Source organism: Microtus oregoni, unplaced genomic scaffold (genome assembly GCF_018167655.1).
Source record: "Microtus oregoni isolate MIOR12 unplaced genomic scaffold, Mior012 000022F_ref0000154, whole genome shotgun sequence".
Classification (NCBI taxonomy): domain Eukaryota; kingdom Metazoa; phylum Chordata; class Mammalia; order Rodentia; family Cricetidae; genus Microtus; species Microtus oregoni.
In genome coordinates, this window is record NW_024543081.1 from 24,146,161 (window position 1) to 24,159,749 (window position 13,589).

The 13,589-nt window shown below is 40.4% G+C and overlaps 1 pseudogene; it reads right to left on the reverse strand.

Annotated features, from left to right (window-relative positions):
* Nucleotides 1-255: 255 nt before the first annotated feature.
* Nucleotides 256-497, reverse strand: LOC121461490 (annotated as a pseudogene).
* Between the last annotated feature and the right edge of the window lie 13,092 nt (nt 498-13,589).

Consider the following 13,589-nt stretch of genomic DNA (forward strand, 5'->3'; position numbering starts at 1 on the left):
ATTTTCTCTATTTGAAATGTTTATTCCCTATCCATTATATTCATCTCAGCCGTGGTGTCTTAGTACAATAGAAAAGTAATCAAGACAGGCTCAAGGTTATATGTTTTAAAAGATCTATTATTATTATTATTATTGTTATTTTATATTGAACCAGTCACCTTTTACTGGACATTAGTTCTCAGTTAGAATACAAAGATTCAGCCACAGTTAAATTTGCAGTGCTCTCCATGCTGACCCCTCTCAGCGGTACTTGCATCACCATTCATGTTTGAGTTCTTTGTAAGAAATCCAGTAGCTGAGAAGCAGGTAGGCTGCCAGCACCATGTTAAGCCCCACAGTGTTGCCTTCCCAGATGTTGATGTACTTCTTGTAATCCTGGTAGTAAACTCTCGGAAAGGTTCCCACGGTGCTCTGGGGGTGAAATCTTACATCAGTATCCAGGTTGGCAGTTTAACTTCCATGAGCTTTGTCTCCTTTGCTGGCATAAATGATGCCATTTGCAGTCCTGGTGTCTACAAAACCCTGGATGTATCATATCAAATTGTATGTATGTCTGTGTGTGGGTATGTGAACTTGAATGCAGATGCTCAAGGAGACCAGAGGCTCAAACTCCCCCAGAGTTGTAGTTACAAGTGCTTGTGAGGCACTTGAATTTGGGTCCTCTGGAAGAGCAGCATGTGTTTTAAACCACTGGCCCACTTTTCAGCCCCAAGGGACATACATATTAAATAGTTTTCCCAATGTATTTCCGTGAACGTACTTTTAGAATTTCTAGTCTACCCAATAGAGGTCTTCTGCTTGTCTGATGACCATGATTGAAGTGAGGTGGAAAAATCTTGCTACGGGGTATTGATTTATTTTCTTACACTTGTTCACAGTGGGAGGAGATTTAGCTTTATAATTAGTTCCAAAATGTGCCCGAGTGGCCTCATTCTCCTGGAGGGCTTCACCATCTATGCTTGGGGAACACTACGTTTCCTACCAAGGTTGAAATTGATTGGAGCAGCTTGTAAGGTCTTTTTAAACCTCACTGTAAAGAAATTTGTCTTCCCACTGAGTAATTTAAAATTTATATGTCTTAAGCCTTGACTGAGCATTGCAGTTTCTTCTTCAATACAAAACTCTACAACCCTTTCAGGCTTTTAACTAGTGGCCCACTTTCTAAAGAACCTTGAATCGTACATTTAGTACTGCATGACGGAAGATGGAATGTAGCTGGCCCCAGCCTCACTTTCTTGATAACTAGCAGGAGGGGTTGAGATTAATTTCTTTTCTTTTTTTGAAAAATAAATATTTAAAAATATTTTTCATACAATTAATTTTGATAACGTTTCTCCCGTCTCATAACACCTCCCACATCCTCCCCACCTACTCAGCTTTATGGTCTTTCATTCCTTTAAAAAACACAAAAATGAAAATCAAAACAATCAAAAGACCATTAAGACAAAAAAGGAAGAAAGAAAATAAAAAAATCAAAAAGAGGAAGAAAGGAAAAAAGGAAGGAAGGAAAAAAGCTAGAACAAACAAAAAGCCCCCCTCCCAACACTGTCTTAGGGTTTTTATTGCTGTGAAGAGACACCATGACCACAAAACCTTTTATAAAGGAACACATTTAATTGGGGTTGTCTCACAGTTTCAGAGGTCCAGTTCATTATCAGTATGGTGGGGAGCATGCCAATGTGTAGGCAGATGTGGTGCTGGAGCTGAGAGTGCTTTCTCTTGACTCAGAGGCAACAGGAAGTTGACTGATAGTCACACAGAATGAAACTTAAAAGACCTCACAGTCTACCCCCACAGTGACATAATTCCTCCAACAAGGCCACACCTACTTCAACAAGGCCATATCTCCTAATAGTGCTACTCCCTTTGGAGACCATTTTCTTTCAAACCACAATATACAAAGAAACACCCCCCCAAAAAAAACCCCAAAAACAGATAAATAAACAAATACACAGAGTTCATTCTGTGTTGACCAACTAATCCTGGGCATAGGGCCTGCCCTAGAGTGTTGTTGGTATATGTAGTGACACTCTATTGAGGAAAACTGATTTTCCCATTAATAGGCTTTCTCAGACCCATCAGCTCCCATAAAGACTTATCAAGACATGGAGACTTATTATTAGTTATGAATGCTCAGCCGTATCATATGCTTGTTCCACTAACTTTTATAACTTAAATTAACCCATTTCTCCTCATCTACGTTTTGCCTTGGGGCTTTTTACCTTTCTTTCATTCTGTATGTCCTCCCTGTCTGCCTGTCTGGCCTCAGATGTCCCCCTCTCTTTTATCTTTGTTCTTTCTTCTCTTTCATTCTCCCGAGCCTAGAGTCTTCTCCTACTTATTTTCTCTGCCCGCGAGCTCTGTCTATCCCTGTACTGCCTAGCTATTGGCTATTCAGCTTTTTATTACACGAATCATACGCTCTAGGCAGTCAAGGAAACACATCTTTACATCATTAAATAAATGCAGTGCAAACAAAAGTAACACATCTTTGCCTAGTTAAAATAATATTCCACAACAAGTGAGTATCAACTGAAAATAGTTTTTTGGTTAGGGGTGGGGCCCCTGTCTTCATCCTTCTTTCTCAGAGCTAGGAAACCATCTTGCTTCTCCCTGTACAGAACATGTGCACCCTGACATAGCTGCTATGAGCTTGTCCATGCATTTATCCTCTGGCTCTTCCAATCTTTCCACCTCTTCCTCTAGAGAGAACTTTGAACCTGGAAGGGAACAGGGTTTCATTGTGTGACAGTCCTAGTTGTCCTTGAACTTGCTTTGTAGACCAGCCTCCAACTCCCAGAGATCAATGCCTCTGCCTCCCAAGTGCTGGGATTAAAGGCATATGCCCCACTCCCTGGTGGGTGGAGAGAGAAGAGGTTTGATGAGAACATCCCATTTAGAACTGAGTGCAGTTTTGGATGAATTTTTGTACATACATAGATAATGACTTTTTCCCTAGGATTGCAGCACTTCTTACATAGCAATGTATACAAGCGTGTGTTTCTGTATTTGACACTAAATAGGTAGTTAGCAAATGTGGGTTCTCTTGAAAAGATGAATGCACTTCTTTTAAGAAGTTTAAATTATTATTTTATTTTAAGGCTAGAAGAAGGTGTCAGATATCCTGGAACTGGAAGTATGGATGGTTGTGAGCTTCCATGTGGGTGGTGAGAACTGAATTTGGGTCCTCTGGAAAAGCAACTAGTGCTCTTGATAACTAAACTATCTCACCACTCCCAAGGTGCACTTCTTGTGTGTGTGTGTGTGTGTGTGTGTGTGTGTACACGTGTACATTTGGAGACCAAAGGTCAATGTTATATATGTTTGTAAATTATTCTATCCATTATATCTGGAGACAGTCTCTCACTGAACCTGGAACTCATTAATTCTGTCTGCTATTAGATGGCCCATGAGTTCCAAGAAACTCGAACATTCTATTCTGGGCCTTGTTGCTGTTCAGGATGTCACCCTATCCATCTTCATTACTGTTATTTGCACCAGTTTTCTCAAGCGTCCTGCCTCTTGTAATGGGAATGTTTTATAAGCCTCATGTTCAAAAGCTTCCGAGAGCCGGGGAGTGTTAAGATAGATAGTAGTTTGTGTGTGATGATTTGATGGGAAGAGAAGAAAGTTGAAGGTAGACAGAGCACATTGGATGCAGAGGCTAAGGCACAACATAAAGCATCACCAGCTAGATTTACAAATCAGAAATGGAACTCATTTTGAGAAATCAATTGGGTGTCATGGAATATTTATGGGCCCCTGCTTCTGGCAAGCATTTCATTCAGCTAACGTGCCCTCGTTTACAACCCTGCTGGCTAGGCTTGTATGCTTGCTCCCTCTCCATCTTCTTACGATTACAAGCAAGGTTGCAGGCGACTCTCTGATGGGATTTTTCAATTCTCCTTGAATGTCCTGGAATAATGGAATTTTTTCTTCATCATCAGACACCCTTGTATCTAGCTGAGTTTTGGTGCTGTTCTTGTGGGCGGAATCATTCAGGGAGTGTGGTCTTCAAAGATGAAAATATATTTCATAAAAGTTGTAGAATCGTGCAGTCACAGGCTAGGATGCTGTGTTTGACTTCTCCATTTTATAGACCAGATTCCAGAAGGAAAAGTCACATGTGCAAGTGGAACTAGTCTTGCAGCTGGGACTTGTCCAGCTCTGAATTATAGAATGTGATTATCGTAATTTGACCTCTATAAGGAAATCAACTTATATCAATGACAGGTGGACACTCAGTGTGCCACTGTGTCTCTACTAAGTTCAATTTTACCTCCCTAAAAGAGGACTCAGTAAATGCAGATGAAATGAAAATCGCTCCTTCTTTTGGGTATACTGCAGCATCCTTTGGGTAGATGTCATGAAATATTTAGAGAAATATAGAAAAAAAAGTACTATGTGTCATTGAATAGAGAAGTAACACAGCTATTCTGTCAACTTTCTAGGTCTAGTTGTTTTTAATACCAGCATTTTTGAAAGACTTAGTTCTAAACATTGGGAAAAGAACCAATCAATTTTGCTGGATAAACTTGACCTCATAGATAGCAGTAAGTTTTTATGTATCTACACATCGCATATTTAAAGCTGAACCACATCTTAGTGATTAACCTTGAGTCTCTGAAAATGAGTACAGAAGCTGACCCACAGTAGAGCAAAGAGGATGAAGGAAAGATGACTTTGACTTCTCTAGACTCAAGACATTAAAGTCATATGGCATTGTTATTTATGAAGATCCAGTAAACCTCATGAAGACACAAGGGAGCCTCGCCAGAAGTCGCCTTAGTCTATATGTAGACTCTCCTTAATTGGAGGTGATGCAGGCCCAAATGTTACATGTTCTCTTTCGCTTCCCATGGACCACATGGTGCTTCCTGGGGGAACAGGGCCTCTTGGGTATACTATACTAGGGGTATAAGTAAGGAAAATTGACCCTCTTCATATCATTGAGTTTTCCTATCTAGCTATTCATTATTTCTCCCGACTTTAATAACTATCTCAGCTGGAAATGAGAAAGAATAATGAACCATTAATTTACATTCAAAACACTAATTAAAAAGGCACAGTTTTGTTTTTGTGAGTTGTGCTGATGACTTAATTATAGAAAGACTGTGAAAACAACTTCTCATTTTGAGGCTTTACAAGTGACTGCAACTTAAAAAAGTGTAGAGCTCATCATGGGCATGTGGAAGTGTAGGGGAGAAGCAGGTAGGAAGAAGACAACGTTCCTGGTGTGGAGGTCAGTTTCTAGTTCCAGATTTCCTTGTGATTGATGGGATGATGCCAAACAGCTTCATCTCTGGTCCTACTTCTTCTAAATGGGACACAGATACAGCCTGTATCTTATGTGCTATTAGAACCACATTTACTCTGTCCTGTGCTGTCATGGAACTGTCTTAACATTCATATCTTAATGGCTGTTGAACTTGGTCCTCTTAGATTTATAACATTAATGGTGATACTGTGGTTCATCCAAGTAGCCTCAGTGTCTGTCATTTGGAAGAGGAGGACAACTATTTTTTGTTGAATGATAAGCTTGAACCAAAGCGACTGGGTATGCATTAAATGGGACTGACATTTATGGAGCATCTCCCTTAAGCTGGAAACATTCTATGGATCTCATTTGATCTTTTCATTGTGGCAGACATACCTGCCCTATTTTATCAATGAACACTCTCAGGTTCTGAGAGTGTAAGTGGCTTAACTAAAGGAATGCCGTCAGCTCATGCAGTATTGAGGTCAGAATCACAGAAGGGTGACTCTTAAGAAGATTCCTTCCATCACAGCAGATTGTCACTCATACTTATACTTGACAGTCGGAGCATCCTAACAACTGTAATTACCCGTAAATAACATGGTATTTTTCACTTTGTAGTATACTCATTGTGCCTGGGTGGATTCATCAGCTCTCCTTCCTTAAACTTTTGAGATAATAATATGAAAATTCCACTTTCCATATATGAATTTGTCTGTACCTTCCACCAAACTTCAGGGAAATTTTTTTTTGAAATTTTCATTCATTAGATTGCTAATATATTTAGTATTTGTTGTTCATAAAGTTGAGAAACTTTATGTTTTCCAACCATGATCTGGGAAGAATAACATTATAATTATGACTCCCAAGAAGCTCACAAGGCTGGGGCCTTTGAAAGGACTCTGAATATTCTATTCGATTACTTTTCCTGTTGTTTTATGGCCAGGCATCCTTTACCAAGTGCATCCCAGTTACTCCCATGGTTCTGCGTTTAGTCCATCAACTTCAAAAAGGCACTATGGCAGAAAAGATGAAGGAACAGAAAAGAACTAATTAATATCAAATTTTAGAACAAGCAGACGTTTATTCTTATGGTAGAAGCCATTATATTTTCTTTTTTTTTCTTTTTTTTTAACTTTTTTTTATTGAGAAAAGAGAAAAAAAAAACAAATTTCCTCCTCCTCCCAGCCTCCCATTTCCCTCCCCCTCCTCCCATCCTTCTCCCCCTCCCCCCACTCCTCTCCCCCTCCCTCTCCAGCCCAAAGAGCAGTCAGATTTCCCTGCCCTGTGGTAAGTCCTAGGTCCTCCCCCCTCCGTGCATTTCTAGGAAGGTGAACATCCAAATTGGCTAGGCTCCCACAAAGCCAGCACATTATGTAGGTTCAAAACCCCGTGCCATTGTCCTTGGGTTCTCATCAGCCCTCATTGTTGGCCATGCTCAGAGAGTCCAGTTTTATCCCATGCTTTTTCAGTCACAGTCCAGCTGGCCTTGGTGAGCTCCCAATAGATCAGCTCCACTGTCTCAGTGGGTGGGTGCTCCCCTCATGGTCCCGACTTCTTTGCTCATGTTCTCCCTCCTTCTGCTCCTCATCGGGACCTTGGGAGCTCAGTCCAGTGCTCCAGTGTGGGTCTCTGTCTCCATCCATCACCAGATGAAGGTTCTATGATGATATGCAAGATATTCGTCAGTATTGCTCTAGGATAGGGTCATTTCAGGTTCCCCATCCTCAGCTGCCCAAGGAACTAACTGGGGACCTCGGCTTGGGTATCTGGGAGCCACTCTAGGTTCAAGACTCTTGCCAACCCTAAGGTGGCTCCCTTAACTAAGAACCGTGCTTCTGTGCTCCCCCATCCAACCTTCCTTCATCCCAATCCTCCCCCTTTCCCAAGCTCCGCCCCATTCCCCCCCTCTCCCCCCTCTCTCCCCATCTCCCCTTACCCCCATCCCACCCCACCCCCAATATCTCAATTTTCTCCCCGGCAATTTTGTCTACTTCCCATAGCCAAGAGGACAACTATATGCTTTTCCTTTGGTTCACCTTCTTACTTAGCTTCTTTGGGATCACCAAGTGTAGACTCTGTGACCCTTGTTTATGGCTAGAAACCAATTATGAGTGAGTACATCCCATGTTCATCTTTTTGGCTCTGGGATACCTCACTCAGGATAGTGTTTTCTATTTCCATCCATTTGCATGCAAAATTCGAGAAGTCATTGTTTTTTTACCGCAGCATAGTACTCTAATGTGTAGATATTCCACACTTTCTTCATCCATTCTTCCATTGAAGGGCATCTAGGTTGTTTCCAGGTTCTGGTTATTACAAATAATACTGCTATGAACATAGTTGCACAAATGCTCTTGTCATGTGATAGGGCATCTCTTGGGTATATTCCCAGGAGTGGTATTGCTGGGTCCAGGGGTAAGTTGATCCCGAATTTCCTGAGAAACCGAAACACCGATTTCCAAAGTGGTTGCACAAGATTGCATTCCCACCAGCAATGGATGAGTGTTCCCCTTCCTCCACAGCCTCTCCAGCAAAGGCTATCATTGGAGTTTTTTATTTTAGCCATTCTGACAGGTGTAAGATGATATCTCAAAGTTGTTTTGATTTGCATTTCCCTGATTGCTAAGGAGGTTGAGCATGACCTTAAGTGTCTTTTGGCCATTTGAACTTCCTCTGCTGAGAATTCTCTGTTCAGTTCAGTGCCCCATTTTTTAATTGGGTTAATTAGCATTTTAAAGTCTAGTTTCCTGAGTTCTCTATATATTTTGGAGATCAGACCTTTGTCTGTTGCGGGGTTGGTGAAGATCTTCTCCCAGTCAGTAGGTTGCCTATTTGTCTTGGTGACAGTGTCCTTTGCTTTACAGAAGCTTCTCAGTTTTAGTAGGTCCCATTTATTCAATGTTGCCCTTAAAGTCTGTGCTGTTGGGGTTACACATAGGAAGCGATCTCCTGTGCCCATCTCCTGTAGGGTACTTCCCACTTTCTCTTCTATCAGGTTCACTGTGTTCTGACTGATAGTGAGGTCTTTAATCCATTTGGACTTGAGTTTTGTGCATGGTGATAGATATGGGTCTATTTTCTTTCTTCTACAGGTTGACATCCAGTTATGCCAGCACCATTTGTTAAAAATGCTTTCTTTCTTCCATTGTATACTTTTGGCTCCTTTATCAAAAATGAGGTGTTCATAGGTTTGTGGGTTAAAATTCGGGTCTTCTATACGATTCCATTGGTCAACTTCTCTGTTTTTATGCCAGTACCACACTGTTTTCATCACTGTAGCTCTGTAATAGAGTTTGAAGTCAGGGATGGTAATGCCTCCAGACAATCCTTTATTGTATAGGATTGTTTTGGCTATCCTGGGTTTTTTGTTTTTCCATATAAAGTTGATTATTGTCCTCTCAAGATCTGTGAAGAATTTTGATGGGACCCTGATGGGGATTGCATTGAGTCTATAAATTGCCTTTGGTAGAATTGCCATTTTTACTATGTTGATCCTCCCAATCCAAGAGCAAGGAAGGTCCTTCCATTTTCTGGTATACTCCTCAATTTCTTTCTTCAATGCCTTAAAGTTCTTGTCAAATAGATCTTTCACTTCCTTGGTTAGAGTTACCCCAAGATATTTTATGCTGTTTGTGGCTATTGTGAAAGGTGAAGCTTCTCTGTTTTCCCTCTCTGCTTCCATATCCTTTGTGTATAAGAGGGCGACTGATTTTTTGGAGTTTATCTTGTATCCTGCCATATTACTAAAGGTGTTTATCAGCTGTAAAAGTTCTTTGGTGGAGTTTTTGGGGTCGCTTATGTACACTATCATATCATCTGCAAATAACGAAAGTTTCACTTCTTCCTTTCCAATTCGAATCCCTTTGATCCCCTTATGTTGTCTTATTGCTATTGCTAGAACTTCAAGTACTATATTGAAGAGGTATGGCGAGAGTGGACAGCCTTGTCGTGTTCCTGAGTTTAGTGGGATGGCTTTAAGTTTCTCTCCATTTAATTTAATGTTAGCTGTCGGCTTGCTATATATAGCTTTTATTATATTTAGGTATGACCCTTGTATCCCTAATCTCTCCAATACTTTTATCATAAAGGGGTGTTGAATTTTGTCAAATGCTTTTTCTGCATCTAATGAAATGATCATATGGTTTTTTTCTTTCAGTTTATTTATATGCTGGATTACATTGATAGATTTTCGTATGTTGAACCAGCCCTGCATCCCTGGGATGAAGCCTACTTGATCATAATGGATAATTTTCCTAATGTGTTCTTGGATTCGGTTTGCCAGTATTTTGTTGAGGATTTTTGCATCGATGTTCATGAGTGAGATTGGTCTATAATTTTCTTTCTTGGTTGAGTCTTTGTGCGGTTTTGGTATCAGAGTAACTGTAGCTTCATAAAAGGAATTTGGCAATGACTCTTCTGTTTCTATATTGTGAAATACATTAAGGAGTATAGGTATTAGGTCTTCTTGGAAGTTCTGGTAGAATTCCGCATTGAAACCATCTGGTCCTGGGCTTTTTTTGGTAGGGAGGTTTTTGATAACCTCTTCTAATTCTTCGCGACTAACAGGTCTATTTAGATTGTTCACCTGGTCCTGGTTTAACTTTGGTATATGGTATTTATCTAAAAAAGTGTCCATTTCCTTTACATTTTCCAGTTTTGTGGCATATAGGCTTTTGTAGTAAGATCTAATGATTCTCTGAATTTTCTCTATGTCTGTGGTTATGTCCCCCTTTTCATTTCTGATCTTATTAATTTGCAAATTCTCTCTCTGCCGTTTGATTAGTTTGGATAGGGGTTTGTCAATCTTGTTGATTTTCTCCAGAAACCAGCTTTTTGTTTCATTGATTCTTTGGATTGTTTTCTGTGTTTCTATTTTGTTGATTTCAGCCCTCAGTTTGATTATTTCCAGTCTTCTACTCCTCCTAGGTGAGTCTGTTTCTTTTTTTTCTAGAGCTTTCAGTTGGGCTGTTAAGTCTCCAATGTGAGCTTTCTCTGTTTTCTTTAAGTGGGCACTTAGTGCTATGAACTTTCCTCTTAGGACTGCTTTCATAGTGTCCCATAAGTTTAAGTATGTTGTTTCTTTATTTTCATTGAATTCCAGGAAGACTTTAATTTCTTTCTTAATTTCTTCCTTAATCCAGGTATGGTTCAGTAGTTGACTGTTCAGTTTCCATGAGTTTGTAGGCTTTTTGGGGGTAGCATTGTTGTTGAATTCTAACTTTAATCCATGGTGATCTGATAAGACACAGGTGGTTACTAATATTTTTTTTGTAACTGTGGATGTTTGCTTTGTTACCGACTATGTGGTCGATTTTTGAGAAGGTTCCATGAGCTGCAGAGAAGAAGGTATATTCTTTCCTATTTGGGTGGAATGTTCTATAGATGTCTGTTAAGTCCATTTGATTCATTACCTCCATTAATTCTCTTATTTCTCTGTTAGGTTTCTGTCTGATTGACCTGTCCATTGGTGAGAGAGGAGTGTTGAAGTCTCCTACTATTAGTGTGTGCGGTTTGATGGCTGCCTTGAATTTTAGCAATGTTTCTTTTATGTACATGGGTGCTTTTATATTAGGGGCATAGATGTTCAGGATTGAGACTTCATCCTGATGAACTGTTCCTGTTATGAGTATAAAATGCCCCTCTCCATCTCTTCTGATTGATTTTAGTTTGAAGTCAACTTTGTTAGAGATTAGTATGGCCACACCTGCTTGTTTCTTAGGTCCATTTGCTTGATAAGCCTTTTCCCAGCCCTTTACTCTGAGTAGGTGCCTGTCTTTGTGGTTGAGGTGGGTTCCTTGTAAACAGCAGAATGTTGGATCCTGTTTTCGTATCCAATCTCTTAGCCTGTGCCTTTTAATAGGTGAGTTGAGTCCATTGACATTAAGTGATATTAATGACCAGTGGATGTTAACTCCGGTCATTTTTTTAGTCGTAGAGTTTGTGTGTTTCCCTTCTTTGATTTGTGTTGGTGAAGGGTCTCTAGATGTCTGAGTTATTGTGGTCATTGTTGGACTCCTTGGTTAGTGATTTTCCTTCTATTACTTTCTGTAAGGCTGGATTTGTGGCTGCGTATTGTTTGAATTTGTTTTTATCCTGGAAGATTTTATTTTCTCCATTTATAGTGAATGAAAGCTTGGCTGGGTATAGTAATCTGGGCTTGCATCCATGGTCTCTTAGTTTCTGAAGTACATCTATCCAGGACCTTCTGGCTTTCATGGTTTCCATGGAGAAGTCAGGTGTAAGTCTGATAGGTTTACCTTTATAAGTAATTTGGCCTTTTTCCTTTGCAGCTCTTAATATTCTTTCCTTATTCTGTATGCTTTGTGTTTTGATAATTATATGGCGAGGGGATGTTCTTTTTTGATCTAGCCTATTCGGTGTTCTGTATGCTTCTTGAACCTTCATAGGTATATCTTTCTTTAGGTTGGGAAAGTTTTCTTCTATAATTTTATTAAATATATTTTCTGGACCATTGAGCTGCACTTCTTCTCCTTCTTCTACTCCTATTATTCTTAGGTTTGGTCTTTTTATTGTGTCCCATATTTCCTGAATATTTTGTGATGAGAGTTTGTTGGACTTGCTGTTTTCTTTGATCAGAGTGTTTATTTTCTCTATGGTATCTTCGGAATCTGAGATTCTTTCTTCTATCTCTTGTATTCTGTTGGTTATGCTTGTTTCTGTAGACTCTGTTTGTTTACTTAAATTTTCCATGTCCAGCCGGCTTTCTGTTTGTGTTTTCTTCTTTGCCTCCATTTCAGTTTTCACGTCTTGCACCGTTTCCATTATCTGTTTGATTGTTTTTCCTTGGTTTTCTAGGGTATCATTCACTGATTTATTCAGTTCTTCAAACTTTCTGTTATATTTCTCATCCATTTCTATAAGGGCATTTTTTACATGCTGTTTAAGGGCGTCAATCACTTTCATGAAGTCAACCTTTTCTACTTCTTCTTGATTAAGGTGTTCATGTCCTCCCGTTGTGAGGTTGCTGGTTTCTGGTGGCTTCATGTTGCTTTTCAGCTTGTTGGGCGAATTCTTGCCTTGGCGTCTACCCATCTCTTCTTCCAAATGCTCCCTTATGGATCTTCTTTACCGGATCAGGTCTCCTTGCCTACCCAATGCTGGATTTCCCCAACGTTGTCTCTCCCCAATGCTGGGTCTCCCCAAGGCTGGGTCTCCTGGCGCTGAGAGATCAGGGCTCCGTGCTGATGGGCAGGTGGCAAACAAAGCGCCTACCCTGCTTGGTGCAGGCAGGCCAAAGAAACAAAGGAACTCCCGCCTGCTTGGGTGCCCCGAGGATTCGGACCCAGTGCCCAGACAGGCTGGGCTGGGTGATGTTATGTGCAGAAAGAGGGCGGTGGGGCAAATTGGGGAGGGTTCTTGATGGAAGCTGGGTGGGCTAGGAAGAAAGAGGAGGTATGCAGGGAGTGGGGGCCCTGCCGAGAGCTCAAGAAGGATAGGGGGCCAAGGAAGGTCTGAACTCCCCTTCCCGGGCTGGCGCCGCAGGGTCAGAAACTCACCCCAATGCTGGGTCTCCTGGCGCCTAGAGAGCGCCATTATATTTTCAAAGGAAAGCCAGGAATACCACTCTCATCATGGGATCAGAAAAGGAATAGCGTGAATCAAGAGAAGATGATGAAGAATCGGTTGAAGAAATGGATGAAGACAGTGTGATGGATAGGTGAGAAGATTGTACACAGAGCTTCAGTAGGGAACAATATATACATATTCCACATCTTAGGAATAGGATAGGGCCCATCATCTATATGTCATAAAATGTATGGACAAATGCATATATATACATATTCACAAATACATATGTTAATTTATGTAGTGTATGCATAATAAAAAGTCATAGTAATAATATCATATCAGCAAATATATCTTAATACCTTTACCACTCCAGGTACTGCTTTACATACAATTGTCTTTGGTTGTTCTGTGTTGGTATTCCATTTTTTCTCCATACCAAATTCTGCTTCTTTTTTTAAAAATAATATTGGACAGAGAGATATTTAACACAGGTAAAATTATGGGTTCGATCCCCAGTACTAAAAACCAAGTCAATGTAACACAAAATTCTGTTCTAAGATCAGCTAGAAATAAGCTCCAGGAAGCCCTCTATTTGAAATAAACAGGAAAATCTCTCTGAAGACAGAACTTGTGCTATTGCTGACCTAAGGAGAAGATTCTTCAAAGAATTTGCCAAGATTTCATGTCCTAGATCTCTCCACACCATATTTTGTGGGGATGGGTAGATAGTAGAGGGGCTGCAACAGTCAGATCTATCATACAAAGGGAGTCAGTCTAGGAATATTTTTGAGAGCAGAAA